Raw genomic sequence first — 16,455 nt, 5'->3', positions numbered from 1 at the left:
ATAATGAAGTATTACAATTATTAGAATTTGATAACTCATACTTTTAGAAAGTCGTCTAAGAAAATGTAGCTCAATACTGAATTATTATTAGGGGTTTCCAAGAACGCCAATAATACTGAAAAGATGTATTTCAGGAGCCTCATAAATAGAATGACAACGCTCTTTGTGGTGTCAAGCTTAGTTCCCTTTGATTAAATGCTCAGAATATCAAAAGAAGTTTAATATCCAATAATATATTTTTATTCTAGCAGCGCTTAGGTATTTACAGCTCAAAACAAAATTACATTCTAATAGACAGCAAAACCAGGAAATTATAAACAATTTATTATATTGCAAACCTTATGAGGATATATTGAAAACAGCCTATATGTTCAAATGTGCAAAACACATTAGCTGTAGTTATTAATTTATTCTGTTATACGTGTATTACGTTACAAATACTTATTATTTAAAGTTTTCAGCTTCGGAATATTTCATTTACAATAACAACTATTGTATTCGGAATATATTACCTGAACGCGACAAGCAACTATTAAGACCGTGTAAAGACTTTTGTTTCAAGTTAAACCAAACTGTGGTACCACATTAGAATCAAAGTTTTTATCATATTCCGCATTGTTCTTTTTTGACTTCAATACATTTATAATTTTCAGAATGGAGCTGAACTCCTAGCTGGAGGAGAACTCAAAAGTTCGACTAAAACAATACTAGAACCTAAAACATTAGCAAGTTTAAGTCAACAATATTTTACCCACTATTTAACAAACTAAATAAGGTGCAGAAATAGTATAGACAATTAAAAAGAAATGTATTAGAGACAATATCATATTTTTAAACTATAGAATTCCGAGTAATATGAAGAATAGAAACGAGCTAAAGATATTTTCCTCTTCAGTTATAAATTAACACAAACATTTCTCTGGAATGTAAAAGTAATAAAACTATTTATATTCGATATAAACTTGTACTTCAGGTGTGCAGCTGACATAAGAAATATATTCAATATAAGGTTTTCGTTGTAAAAATACATTTATAAAGTACTCGTTTTTATCCAATAATCAAGGAAACATATTTGCAATAAGCGATCATTTTCACAAATAAAATGTATACATGACATACTATAACCATCGTGTTAGTCAAGTGACCGATTCTATTTCAGTTACATCATGGAGTGTTGTTAAATTGTGCAAGGTAAACGACGATACTGCGTAATTAAACATTCCAACGCAATATTGGAAATAGATGGAAGCGTGGAGAAGCAATATTTGCTCATAAAAAAAATAAACTCACTGCCTTATTACTGGGTGGAATGAATGAGCCATTATTGAGTATAAAATATTAAGTATACATTTCTGTCACATAAGCTAATATTATATGTAAATATTTCATATATAAGTAATAAATCGTCTATGTAATTTGCTAAACTTTAGTAAAACCTATTTCTCGTGGGGCTGGAAAACTTTAACATCTATCCGTCCATTTTTCCTCACCATTTCTGGAAAACGGACTTACCTTTAGACTTTCCATTGTGCACGAGGCTGTAGTTCTATATGAGGAACACTGGTTTCTACAATGATGCATGCCACAACATGGGATTTGGCTAAGGTTTAGCGAATATTTTTCGTTGATCTTACGGTACAAGCAAGACAAAAATAATGTAAAGCCAAGTTTTGAAACCGAAGATGCAAAGCCTAATTACAAAATCTCAAAACAATATCAAAGCAGGAATAAAACAAAACCGAAAAAACACAAACAGCTGAACAAGAAAGTAATAAGAAAAGTAAACGTTTACTCAGATAGTCATGGTCGGCATATGTCTATGCACCTAATGTCTCATCTGGATAGTGATTAAATACAAAGTGATGGTTGAATGTAAACCTGGCGCTGAGACAACTGACATTTTCCCCCAACATATCGGATTCCGAGTTCTGCGAAGACGATTGGATAGTGTTAATTGCTGGTACAAAACGACATCAGTAACTCAAATGAAAATAATGTATTGTAGAAGATATAAAAAATTAATTGAGAAATTAAAAACTCCCAGCATTATTGCAGTCACAATCCCTTATCGGTTCGATATGCACAACTCACATATAAAGTAAATGGACAAGATCTTTCTTGTAAATTGGCTTCTAAAGCGACTTGAAGAGGAAGTCCCTAAAATGTAAAATTGTTGACACAGAGTCCATGGATCGTAAAATATTTTACACGCCATGGACTCCACTTGACAGAAAAGGGAAAGGACGCTCTGTCCCGGCTCATTGCTGACTGTATTTCAGAAAATGCCATTGCTACACGTTCGGATAAGCGGATTTCGGATATTAAGGAAATAGCTGTCGCTAATAGTCCATATACACGACGTTATAGAGCCTTGTGTTCTTTCTCCCCCTGCAGCCAATGAAGCGATTGCGACGGAGCTGATAGAAGAGCAAAATACACCATCGTGCAGCCTCGTCGGAGCTACGTATGCTGACACTATGAAGGGCGACGCCACTCAATCTCCAAGTATACTGCCATCTGAAGCCTTCAAATCTTCTTCGGAACCGGGTGCACAGGTTTCTTCGTCTTCTATAGACATTGCTTCATTGTCGTCCCAATCACCGAGTGGAATTTTTTTTAGAAACTCGACAGTTGCACTCCCCCACGACATAACTAACCCTTCTAGAAAACATTTCTAAAAATAGTGATAATCAATGTAAAAATGGGGTGGGGGGGGGGGGGGGTGGGGGGGGGGGGGGGTGGGGGGGGGGGGGGGTGGGGGGGGGGGGGGGTGGGGGGGGGGGGGGGTGGGGGGGGGGGGGGATTTATGGTACTTGTAGGCAAACTTTTAACTTACTGATGTCAATAAAAGTGTGCTTGGAAACCTCATATTACTACTATGATAATAAATATAGATATAAATAAATCATACAACATTTGAAAATACGTAAAATCGATATAAGGGCATCACAATTATAAATTAAATATATTCAAAAACTATTTGTAAAAAAGCCTAATATATATTAATTTCAGGATATCGTACGGGAGAGGGCACGCTCAAAATTCTAGCCATTTGCTCTCTAGCTGGTAGTATGACTGCAACCCTATTGCCTTGGCCTCGATAAGGGCCGTAAATTATATCTCAAAAAACCCTATTTTCTCGCTATATGTTGAGGTTTTAGTGCTATTCTGGGTCCCAATACCCTTTGCTAATTCGCTCGTTTGCAATAGTAGTGCCGTTTTCTTAACTTTTTTCTCGTTAGACAATATGGATCTCTCCAAACTTATGTCACATTTAAATGCCAGAGATCGTTCTAGTGACACGAGAGAGATCCTGAAGTAGCAAGAACGCCCGCTCGTAAGCCAGACAAGAATCTAGAACAACGATGGTGAGTTGTTATTAGCCCATGAAAAAACCTACGCTTGTAAACCCTCAGTAATAAACACTATCCAGCATTTTGTGTATTTTTTAATCTCATTTAAGAATATTTGCGACCTTTAATTAGATTTGTTAGAAACACAAATTTTTTGTCAATTCACATTTGAAAACACATGTTTTTTGAATATAGTGTAAATGTTTTTTTTCCACTCTTGCTTTCAATTATCCAGAGGTCAATTAATAACTGAGGGTTATTTTTTGCCCGAATTCTTTTGGTATTAAATTAATTATTAACAGGTCACTATTTTACCTACGAATGAGTAAGCCATGAAAGGAGATAAGAAATTAAAGAAGAATTATATATGTGATGGGCACTGAAGATAACTTAATTTTTCTAATAAATGAGATAATGGGAATAATAAAACTCAGCGTTTGAAACATTGGAATTAATGATTTTATTCTTTTATGAGATGAAGGACTTCTAATGTAAATACGTATTTAGTAAAAAAGAAAAAATTAAATTATATAGCTACATTTACTTTTACTGTAGAAACTGTATGAAGGAAAATAAATTTAATTCTTAATCCCGGGAATGCAATATTTTCCAGATATGCGCTGTTCTTTCAAACAAATATTAGACTTCTATGAGCCTTTAGTAACTATTATTTATCCATAATGCGTTTTTTACATTAGCTTACGGTTTAAATTTTTGACTAAGGACCGATTTGTAATAATCTTTTAAAAATTAAACCGTTAATCTTTCTACAGCGTCCTACGTTTTTATGGCATTGATGAACAACTGCAACAGTATGTTTTATTATTTTAATGAAATTATCTTAGTAACCCGTTTGATTCAAATAATGTGTAACCTTAATTGTAAATTCGATCCTAATGTAATCGTGTTTCTATGGATTTTATTATATTTTTTACTAAGTATTAATTATACTAGATAAGTCCTTGCAGTTGGGATGTTTCATAATACGAAAAAAACATCAAAGTATTATGAAAACATCTGTGTAATAATAACATTTTAAATTTTTAACCTTCTAATGCTCTTTATCTGTTACGATTTGCTTTCATTAATCTTATCCAAAAATCCACTAAGTTCTTATATGTTTCCAAAATTTAACGGTCAAACGAAATTTTTCATGAAATGGTGGATGTTAAATAGATAGATTATTATAATCCTTTTACACGCAATAATAAACTATATATTTCTTGCTTTTTATGAAACATAAAACGGTTAATAATAATATTATTTTTTTTTAAACTAATCATTTTCTTACTCAAAAAAATTTTGATACTCACTCCATGGCCTATGTATACATTTAAAAAAATTATCAAAATTCTATTCACCTTCTTTCTGAACACTACTAATTCCAACAATAATATTTATTATTTTACATGGTTCACTTTTATTACACACATTTTAGATTACAGTCAGCTTTTACAGTAAATCTTTTTGCTCTTGTACTTTTAGTACATATAAATATATTTTCCGATTACACTCAGATTTTACAGTGAATCTTTTACTACTATAACAGCATGATATTATAAATAAAGTAAGTAATATTATAATCATAAAATCTTACTACTATACGCAGATTATTGTGTATTTATTAAGAAGAGATTTTGTCCTTAAATTCTTCCTAAATAGTTATGAAAGTTAATGAAATATTTACAAAAAAATCCTGTACATAAAAAACTAAGAATTGCAAGAAAAACAGTAATTTACTCCATAACTTATATACTTCAATGATTTCTTCAGTTAATGTAATAATAGTAATTATAGTTTAGATACGATTGCTGTACGTCATCTTCTTCTTCACTAGACAATCAGTGGTTTCCAGGGAAAATGTTTAGGACGTGTTACGTTACTATATATTTCTATGTATAACTCTTGTAAAAAATGGTGAAATTAATATTTATTATAAGCCCTGACAACTCTGTTGGTTTAAAGATCCTCATCACGACCTGTCTCGTGGGGAACGTTTTTTCAATAAAGTCCTCAAAAAAAATTACATTGTTAAAGTGTGTTTTGTAAGATTGAAGGATTGTGAAAATAGCACGATGCTTCTAGTCATTGTCTGGTTCAAGAAAGTAGCCATAACTTTTTGAGATCAGAAATCTGATTTTATTACTGAGGTGGAAAACCCTTCTAATCCATAAAAATTCCAAGTTAAAATAAACGAATAATGCCAAAACACTGTGTCATGAATTATTCATAAATGCCAACAAACATTTATTGTATCAAATTCATGCATTCTATCGTCAAAAGACATGCACTTAATAAATCAAGTCGTAATTATTTTCCCGACTAAAGAATACAGGTCACAATAGATCAGTACTCAATAATTGACCGAATATATTTTGTTGTTCCTGAACGTTATACGTCCACAGATCCAGAGCCCGTCCGTCGAACTGCTAAGTACTCCGGCCCCTACTCATCTTCTGTACGTAACTTTTACATAGTTGTATCAACCGTTCGGTGTAAGTTCTCGATCTCGAAAAGACGAATCAATGTTGTAACAATCAAAGGAAAACTAATTATATACTCTTTATTTAAGTAATCCCAATTCTCAGAATAATATTTCTAAGATGATTTTAGAATAATAATTTTAAAGAGAAAATAAACTCTCTGGTATTTATATAACACGCATTAGCGACTTATCGCTAAAGCGTGTTTATATAAAAAAAATAATTTTTGTTATAAGACAAACGTAACTAAATATCTCCCGGTTTGTTTTTTTATTGGACAAGTTAAACTCAATCTTCAGGCACAATCATTGTGTTTTCTGTTATAACAGTACGTAAAAGATCAATTATTATGGGCCTGTGCGACAGCATTAATTTTTTTTTACTATAATAGCTGTTAAGCTGAGAGCTTCTTTTTTTATTGCAATAAAATTAAAACTATTTTATGCATATTTAACATATCTGCATAAATGAGATATCTGTCACCATTTTACAACACCAAAAGTGACAATATAAACATGATTCAAGTTTAAAAATTGTTTCTATGAGGTAAACTCCAAGGTGGTTCCTCTACAGCCGCTGTTTATTGAATATTGATTTGATATTGAATTTGATTTGAACTTGTCACAATACGTTGGCGCGACGTATGCTCAACTATGACCACACCAACACTAGTTTGTATCAAACGTAAAAACCAGCTAGCTTATACTTTTATAACACTTAGTTTTATATGTATTCGTATAAGACCATACGAACGGGAGAGTATAAAAAGATTTTATCCTTATAAAGACCCTTATCTAAGGTTACAGATTTTTATGAACCTTTTAAATGAACCCTATCAAACAGGTGGTAATTAAACCTTCAGTTTAAGGTCCTCTTTAAAAATCATGTTTTTATGGGATTAGGGTTGTAAAATTTAAATTGTTACAGCCTTTCCTATTTATGTATATATGAGAACAAGTTTTAGTTAATAATGCTTAAAAAGGATTTCTATAACATTTCTCTTACTTATGAGTGTTTTAAATCAAATTTATTCTATCAATAAAATTAATAAAACAATATAATATCGAGATCATTATTTTCATTGATATTAATGTTGTTCTTAACATTATTACAATACATGTGTTGTTATTAACACTGTAAAGTTATACAGCCATTAAATAAAACAAACAGATTCAATGTATAGAGTGCACAATTGGTACGTTTTGCGTTGAAGACTCGCTTGCTCCACCGTGCTTAGGGATCGTGTCAGTAACATTGTCCTGCATTCTGCACCTAATGAGACAAATGAGAATGCAAATTCATCTGAAGTGCACTATATTTTATAATTAAGTAAATCTCTAATGTTCAATTAACTGTTCGTTTTTCATTTTACCTTTGTCGTCGACAATTTTTCGATCTCCTCACACAAATATGGCTCCAGATTCCAGGAATCAACACTGTAACAGCATCAGGTTCCAGACGCTGCAATAGGAGAAGGTAAACTGTAGCTAAAATAAACATTCATATTAAGTAAAACCTTCCCATTATGGATTTTCTATGCTGTGTTTAAATTCTTCTTACTTAGTTGATTAGTTACTATGTTTGTATGTTAAATTTGAACAAATTTTATTATATTTATTTTCAACTAAGGTAACATTGTATTTACAAATAATATCAAATTAGTAGTGAATCAGTCGATGTTTAAATATGTAAGATTCCCTGTATTTATTCCAGTCCAGAAATGTCATAGCTAGCCAATAATTTGTATACATATTTTATTGTATTAAATTAAAGAAAAAATAATTATGGCAATTAGTTTTCTGATTTTTCTATTCAATGTAATATTCTACATAGGTGTTTAATCTCGCTATGTTGTCATAATCCTGTACGAGTAATGCAAACATGGTGTTAATAATATTCCTAGACTTTCTGGAATCATTAACAAAACTGTTACAGCACACCGTATGTTTACTTGAGACCAGTTTGCACACAAATTTACAATCATTCCGTGCCGTTCCAGTATGCTATGTCACGTATCTCCTCTTTCCTTATGTGTGGATTTCTCGGAAAGCTTTATCTACGAGACCTTTTTGATTATAAGATATTAATATATTGCCTATATTGTCTAATAAACTACTTTTTGGCCCTGCAAAAACAATTTTTACAAATACTAGTTCAATTAATCGTAATATAGCACTAAGTAAATCCTTATACTTCTCATTTTGTTTACATGTCAGATTTAATATATTTATGCTCCCAAGAAGAGTAAATGAGATGTTATTTAAAACTTTTTTTTCTACATTTAACATATAAATATGGCAAGTTGGCCTAGCCAGTACTAATAGACCAGAATTTAGCGTACCAGAATGAGTGTAATAAAAATGAAATCCTGTTTTCAGACAAATCAAAGATCTCGTATATACAGTTTTATAACAATGTAACCAATTCAAACTTATAACTTTACTTGTCATATGTGCAATTTAACTGATAATTAGCATATCTTTTTCATAATTTATTTCAATGTATGAAATTTGAAATCTAAAAATCTAAAATTAGTTCAAAATTTACCCATTCGAGAGTGTAGTGAATATTATGGTGTATACTATATTGCTCATCCATGAAGTTGGTACGATTCATTAAATTGGAAAATTACATTGGCACTATGCCTAACAGCATCTAGAGCAAATCTAAGAAAAGTTTTAAAAATAAGATATTAAAACTAAATGTTTGGCGTTTACAGCAACTGATCGAGGTATTAAAACAGAGTTTTATTAAAACAATAGTTGTTCTTTTAGTCAAATTTTCAACTATTACCCCTATAGGGTTCTATATCTGGTGCAGATAGCAGGGGGTTTAAAATCCAAATGTAATTCCTGTCATTTCCGAAAGTAAATTTAAAAGATCTAACTTCGAATACCTATAAATGCTTAAGTTGAAAATTTCAGGCTTCGGAGTATATTTTAGGATATGATGTTCTTAGCGGAGAATGAGTATTTATTTTAATCGTTAATTCTATTTATATATAGATACACATATTTATATGGATATAATGATTGTACTGGAGAACCAAAGTAAAACTTTTTGATGATATGCCCCAAAATGTTGTAGGAGGAAGATAATTTTGTTTGAATATGGAGATTTGCTTACCGTATTATTGTTCGTAACTTAATTAAAACTTTTTGGGAACATTATTATAGTCCGTTTAAGGAGGCCCAATTCCAGCCTTCCTATCAAGTGATTTTTTAAATTTACGGCAAGACAAGATGGGTTATAGAAATTGTTTAGGAATAGCTACAAATTACTAGAATTTTGTTATTTCATGACTGTGGTATTTATCATAGTGCGTTGTATCTGCAAAATATTTGTTTTTAGTAGACTATTATGTAACATATAAACTAGTAAATGTATAGAATAACAAAAATTGTAATGTATAACTTCATGTATGTAAAACTTCCTAACTATAAATTATTTAAATGAGGACTATATGTTACGTGACGTGTAATATTGGCTGGTACATCGTGTTCTCTGCAGCCCACCACAATGGGTTCACTCAGCATGTCTTCATTAGTCATGTTTGTCATTTGACTGAGCCACATACTCCTTTGTATGATCATTGTAGCGTTACGTCTCCGTCTGTGTACGCAACTTCAATATAATAATTCGTATTGTTGCTTTCAATGGTACCCTGAGGCTGCGGATATCCTCATATTCCATTATAAGTAATATATTGTTTCAAAGACGATTAGGTTTATTTATAAAATGTACTGGTCTCGAGTACATATTTATTAAGCTGTATATGTTTTCACGTGTTGTGTTTAATTAGTTATGAATATCCCCATCCAGAATATAATGTCTCTCTTTAACATAAACTGGAATAAAATATTTATTTCATTTGTAAGATGTTCTCAAAATTTTTGCTTTGTTTTTAACTATAAAACTTAGTTTTAATCCAAAGTCGAGTGTACAGTATCTATTTGAAAATATTATTGAAGGTTAGGATATAAAACTTTATTTATTTACTTGGAACCATAACGTATGTTTTACACTTTTCACCAATTTATATTGTGATAGCTTTCGTAGTATTTTAATTTTGCACGCAAATTTTACTGGATATATTTCATTCCTAAAGATATGTACGAGAGTAATGTATAATGTGCTATACATCACTCTCAAACATATTAATAGAGTTTTTCCCTTTACCAAAAGGATCCTATGTACTAAGTTTCAATTCTTTAAGGCACCACACAGACGGAGAAAAGAAAAGAACGACCAAATAAAACGAGAATCCATATCGGGTCTTTGATCATTTATAAAGGTTTATCTTATATCAGATGCTTTGTAAATATAAAAAAATGTCGGATATAAACTATGACAAGTGTGGTATTCCTATATAAGTTTAAATACTTACTTATGCAAATACTCAATTCATTTTATATTTGTACTATATGGATAGAATTATTACCAATAACAAATATTTGTAATTAAAAGTAAATACCAAAGATAGTTATATATTACTAGACGTTAAATTCAAACTCGAATAATATATTTTAATATTAACATTTATTATGACATAATACACAATATATCAGTGCACTCTTCACACAAACAGCAAATAGGCCTACCTATGGTTTCAGGAGTCGTTTGTTATTACTTTGTATTTGTATTGTATTTTAGTGTTTGCAACTTAAGTTAGGAGATATATGTGTGTAAAAATTCACCTTTATATGAAATTTTAAAGCTATAAATTTAGCTGGATCCCATTTCATAAACTATGAGCTGTTGATCTTATATATAAATTTTAATTTAACCGGGTTGTTTTTATAGTCATGCAACAACTTGGCAAGGCATAAAAACAGACAATCAATCAACAGAAATCGATTCAATTTCATAGAACATCATGGAGATGTAATATTGATGGCTATAATAGTACCAAGTCCCTAACTTGGTCGCATTGCTTGTTGCACAGATTTGATTGCACGCTCAAATATAATGTATTATTTTTTTCTCGCTAAGTATATCTTACGTATTTCAATCTGTGTTAAAGGAAACTACCAAACCTTTCAAAATTGTCATGAATAATATTATCCATTAATCATATCAAATCAATGTTTATTTACAATTGAGCGAATTCACTGCACTTAACTCTTGGTTTTATTATAATTGAAAGTATCTAAAATTCACAATTTAAACTCCACCCAGAAATATTTACCATAGATTCAAAATAAGTAGTTTTACCAAGTTAAAACTGTCATAACTCTTTAATATTTAATTCGTCGCATTTAATTATTACACTAATTAAGCTCACCAAGAGGCGTTTACGTTACTTAAATTGAAATGATTCTTTTCATTGACACAAGTTAGCTTATTAAACCCCCTACAATAAGAAAATAAGGAAGGGGGAGGGAAGTAATTGCCTCAGACGATGATTGAAGTCGTGATAAATGTCTTCTGAATTATTTTCCAATTGAATCCTAAAGCACGTTTTCAATCTTTTTCGATTCTTATTCCATACTAACCTGTTTAGTGCGTTCTCAATAGTTTAATTACGTTTCATAAGTTCAGATTATATTATAAACTGTTAAAAATAATATTATATTATAGTATAAGTAGCAGAACTTGTCATATTAAAAAATATACATACAGAGTTCTACTTACTAACTATTTATTTCTAGTATATAAGTTTAGTATAATTGTTGTGTTTATAAAATAAATCTATATATCAAAGAACTGTCGTATGTTACATATAAAATTTTAATATAATTTACTTTTCTTACTTTTTTTCTCACAAGATGTGATAAATAAGTTTGTCTTATAAATAATGTCAATAAAGAAAGAATGCTGAACTTCAGACATTTACAATCGTTATTTTACATCATATATAATAATTACGTTTCAAGGATTAAAATCTACCATCCTCTTTAGATGTAAATGTTTTATTATATACTATTTAAGGCTTTTAAAATAGTTTTTACCGAAATGTGTTGAGAAACCAAATTAGAGACACAAACAATTGGTAAGGCGAATAAAAATTATCAAGACAAAGGTTTATATAGGTTGCTTGTTATCAACAGATGCAAATACAGTATGTATTTGGTAAATGGTTCAGATGATAGATAACGGAATAAGTGCAAATTTTATACTTTCGTGCATTCTGTATCTTTATAGTAATTAAAAAAGGCATATGTTTTTAAATATAAATGTAAATCCTTTTATGACATTTAGATGCAAACACTTTTCTTAAATTATTTATATGTGTGCGTGTTATATTAAATAAATCTGATATATTAAATGAAAAACCGACTATAAACTTCAAAACTTAATAATATAAGGCAACAAATTTCCTAGTAAAATACCATATATTAACAAATTAACAGGAATAACTCATTAATATGAAATTACAAATTAAAATAACAATATATCAGACTATGATGCTATAAACTTTCATTATCTATCATTTTAACCACACACACACACACACACACCACACACACACACACACACACACACACACACACACACACGCGCGCGCGCGCGCGCGCGCGCACACTCTCAACACACACACACACAACACACACACACACACAAAATTATATATATATATATATAATTTATATATACATATATATATATATATATCTTTATATATATTTCTTGTGTGCGTGTGTATGGTCCTAAACTCCTCCTAAACGGGTGGACCGATTTTAATGAAACTTTTTGTGTGTCTTCAGTTGGATCCGAGAATGGTTTAGATTCATAATTCGGTCAAGTTTTAATAGTTTATTTAATTAATTTTTTAATAATAAATTGTTGTTGATGGTGGAGTGTTTGACATTGGATCCGCCAGACTGCGCCACGAACGACACGTAATACAAAGTGAACTGATACTTAACAGCTGTGAATATTTTCAGCTGAAGTTCATCAATGAGGCAGAAACATTTGTTCACATTTAAAATTTAGAAAGTTTAATATTTTAAATTTGTAAAGTGCTGCTTGATCAGTAGTGTATGCAGATTGCAAAGATGAAGTTTCACCAATTGTTCTACGTAAACATTATAGGCCTAATATTACAACACAGCCTATAAGTTAATGTTTTTCTATTTTTAAATTCCAGGTTTTCCCGACATTTTGTGCTGCTAATCAAATTTGTGTGTTGTTTTGTAACATTCTGTAATTATTGTGTGAGTGCTAATTGTTATAATACATTAATAGAGATTGAAGATGTTTAAAGTGCATAAAAAAACTATACTTATTTATTAAAGTTATTGAACTCATTTTGCACATTGAAGTGGAGTATATTGGTCGCATACCTCAAATAACCTAAGTAGCATACAAATCAAAAGGTTGTGTTTCTATGTGTGAATATTGTTAACAGTTTAGATAATCAAGTTTTAAACTAATTGGATTTAAAATAATTTGTTGTAATTTACATTTTTTAATCTGCAGTCAGAATTGGTCACATAAGTTCAAATTAAGTAGCATACAAATCACATGTGTGAATAACTACTTATTGTTAATAGTGTAGGAATTGGTTTTAAATTAAATTCTGTTGGGCCAGTTCCGACATTATACTGTAATTTTAAATTACTAATTTTATAACAAGTATATTTTTTAATTTACAACTTAATTTATTCGTAAATGCTATTGAATGTACAATATTTTTTGTTAATCCTTCAGGAGTGTACATAAAACAAATAAGATGGTTTTCCAATAGGGCTGAAGTATAATAAGTGGCCTCCATCACAATCGAATTATTGATATTTCTGAATAGCCTATCCAAACTACTATCCGAATTGGATTATAGTTATTTAAAGGCTGAAGTAATAATAAGCAGCCACCCATCACAATAGAATTATTGATATTTCTGAATAGCCCTATCCAAACTACTGAATTTCATTAGGCTATAGTTATTTATTCGGTCAAATTTAATTAAATTTTTAATTATAAATTGTTGATGTTGGAGTGTTTTATATTGGATCCGACAGACTGTGCTACGACACGTAATACAAAGTGAACTGATACTTAACAGCTGTGAATATTTTCAGCTGAAGTTCACCAAAGAGGCAGAAACATTTGTTTACATTTAGATTACGTTATTATGAAGTGCTTGATCAGTAGTCTAATGCAGATTGCAAAGTTAAATTTTCACCAGTTGTTCTATGTAAACATTATAATATTACAAACACAGCCATACGTTTAATCAATTATAGTCTTGAAAGCATAGAGTAAGCATAAACATATAAAATAACACCACTTCTTATTTCAATATATTCTGTACTCACTTTGGAGGATAGAGATTATCCAGATATAAAATTGGAAGTTTTAGCTTTTAAGTGAAATTCTTAGTAAATTATTAAGTGTTGATCTTGGAAGAATGCGCTACGATCGGAGTTTCAAATGTTTTTCTATTTTAATTCCAGGTTTTCCCGACAGTTTGTGCTGCTATCAATGTTGTGTGTGTGTTGTTTTGTAAGGTTCATGTTTCAAAAGTAAATACGGCAAATAACAATAAAATATAATAGAATAAAGTTATAAAAAGTGTACTACGTGGCCGCGTTATAAGTTTATAAAGGCCAGGCAAAAGGAAGAAAATAAAAAATAAAACATTGTGTAATTATTGTATGAGTGCTAAAATTGTAATAGTACATTAATAGAGGATTATTGGTCGCATTACCTCAAATAACCTAAGTAGCATACAAATTCAAAAGGGTTTGTGTTTCTATGTGTGAATAAACTATTGTTGACATTTTAGATAATCAAGTTTTAAACTAATGGATTTCAAATAATTTGTTGTAATTTACATTTAAATCTGCAGTCAAAATTGGTCAGATAAGTTCAAATTAAGTAGCATACAAATCACATGTGTGAATAACTATTGTTAATAGTGTAGGAATTGGTTTTAAATTAAATTCTGTTGGCCAGTTCTGATACTATACTGTAATTTTAAATAACTATAATGAAATTCGGTAGTTTAGATTAGGCTAATCAAGAATATCAATAGAGGTTATCCAGATATAAAATTGGAAGTTTTAGTAAAATACACTTTTAACTGAAATTGGTAAATATTAAGTGTGCAGTGATTGATCAGTTAATTTTTGGTTTATAAATAAATTGTTTTTTATCTTGGTATGTTTTAAATTGGATCCAGCAGAATGCGCTACGATCGCAGTTTCAAATGTTTTTCTATTTTAATTCCAGGTTTTCCCGACAGTTTGTGCTGCTATCAAATTTGTGTGTTGTTTTCTATCACCGTGTAATTATTGTGTGATTGCTAATTGTAATATTAAATTAATAGAGCATCACATGTGTCAATAACTATTGTTAATAATGTAGGAATTGGTTTTAAATTAAATTCTGTTGGCCAGTTCTGATACTATACTGTAATTTTAAATATCTATAATGAAATTCAGTAGTTTAGATAGGCTAATCAGAAATATCAATAATTCGATTGAGGATGGTGGCTGCTTATTATACTTCAGCCTTTAAATAACTATAATTTGGATCGTCATTTTAGTAGTTTAGATAGGCTATTCAGATATATCAATAATTTGAATGTGATGGTGGCCACTTATTGTACTTCAGACCTATAGGGAATACTTATTTAGTATATTAGATACTGTAGTCTATGTTGTTATACATTTTTATCTAGAAGTTACTTAATTAAAATTACATATTGAATAAGTTACTCATATTCATTGTGTACTATTATACAGAATTTTATTTTTACAGAAAAATGCCACGTCTTTGTGGAAGAGGACGAATAGTTATTCAATCATGTGATTTATATGCTACTTAATTTGAACTTATGTGACCAAACTGTTAACAATAGTTATTCACACATAGAAAAACAACCTTTTGATTTGTATGCTACTTAGGTTATGCGACCAATATACTACTTCGTTCAATAAATTTTCAAAATTAGTTCAATAACTTCAATGAATGACTATAGTTTTTTATGTACTTCAAACATCTTCAATCTCTATTAATGTATTATTACAATTAGCACTCACACAATAATTACACAATGTTACAAAGCAACACACATATTTGATAGCAGCACAAACTGTCAGGAAAACCTGGAATTAAAATAGAAAACATTTGAAACTGTGATCGTAGCGCATTCTGCTGGATACAATGTAAAAACATTCCAAGATGGTCCACTCAATTAGGAGGAGTTCAGCTCCATACACACGCACACAAGAAATATATAAAGATAATAAAATTCGGTAGTTTAGATAGGCTAATTAGAAATATCAATAATTTGATTGCGATGTTGGCCGCTTATTATAATTCAGCCCTTTTTAAATAACTATAATCTAATTCAGTTTGTCATTTTAGTAGTTTAGATAGGCTATTCCAGAAATATCTATAATTCGATTGTGATGGTGGCCACTTATTATACTTCAGCCCTATACGGAATACTTATTTAGTATTTTAGATAAATTAAATTTCTGTTGGCCAGTTCCGATACTATACTGTAATTTTAATTAACTATAATTAAATTCTTATAACGTGTACAGGACAACGTCTGTCGGGTCTGCTAGTATATATATATATATATATATATATATATTATATATATATTTATTATATATATATATATATATAATATACATATAATACCTTCAAGACCACCTCTAGGA

The sequence above is a fragment of the Homalodisca vitripennis genome, chromosome 6 (genome assembly GCF_021130785.1).
Source record: "Homalodisca vitripennis isolate AUS2020 chromosome 6, UT_GWSS_2.1, whole genome shotgun sequence".
Taxonomy (NCBI): Eukaryota; Metazoa; Arthropoda; class Insecta; order Hemiptera; family Cicadellidae; genus Homalodisca; species Homalodisca vitripennis.
The sequence above is the reverse complement of the archived record's forward strand: the minus strand, read 5'-3'. Positions refer to the sequence as shown.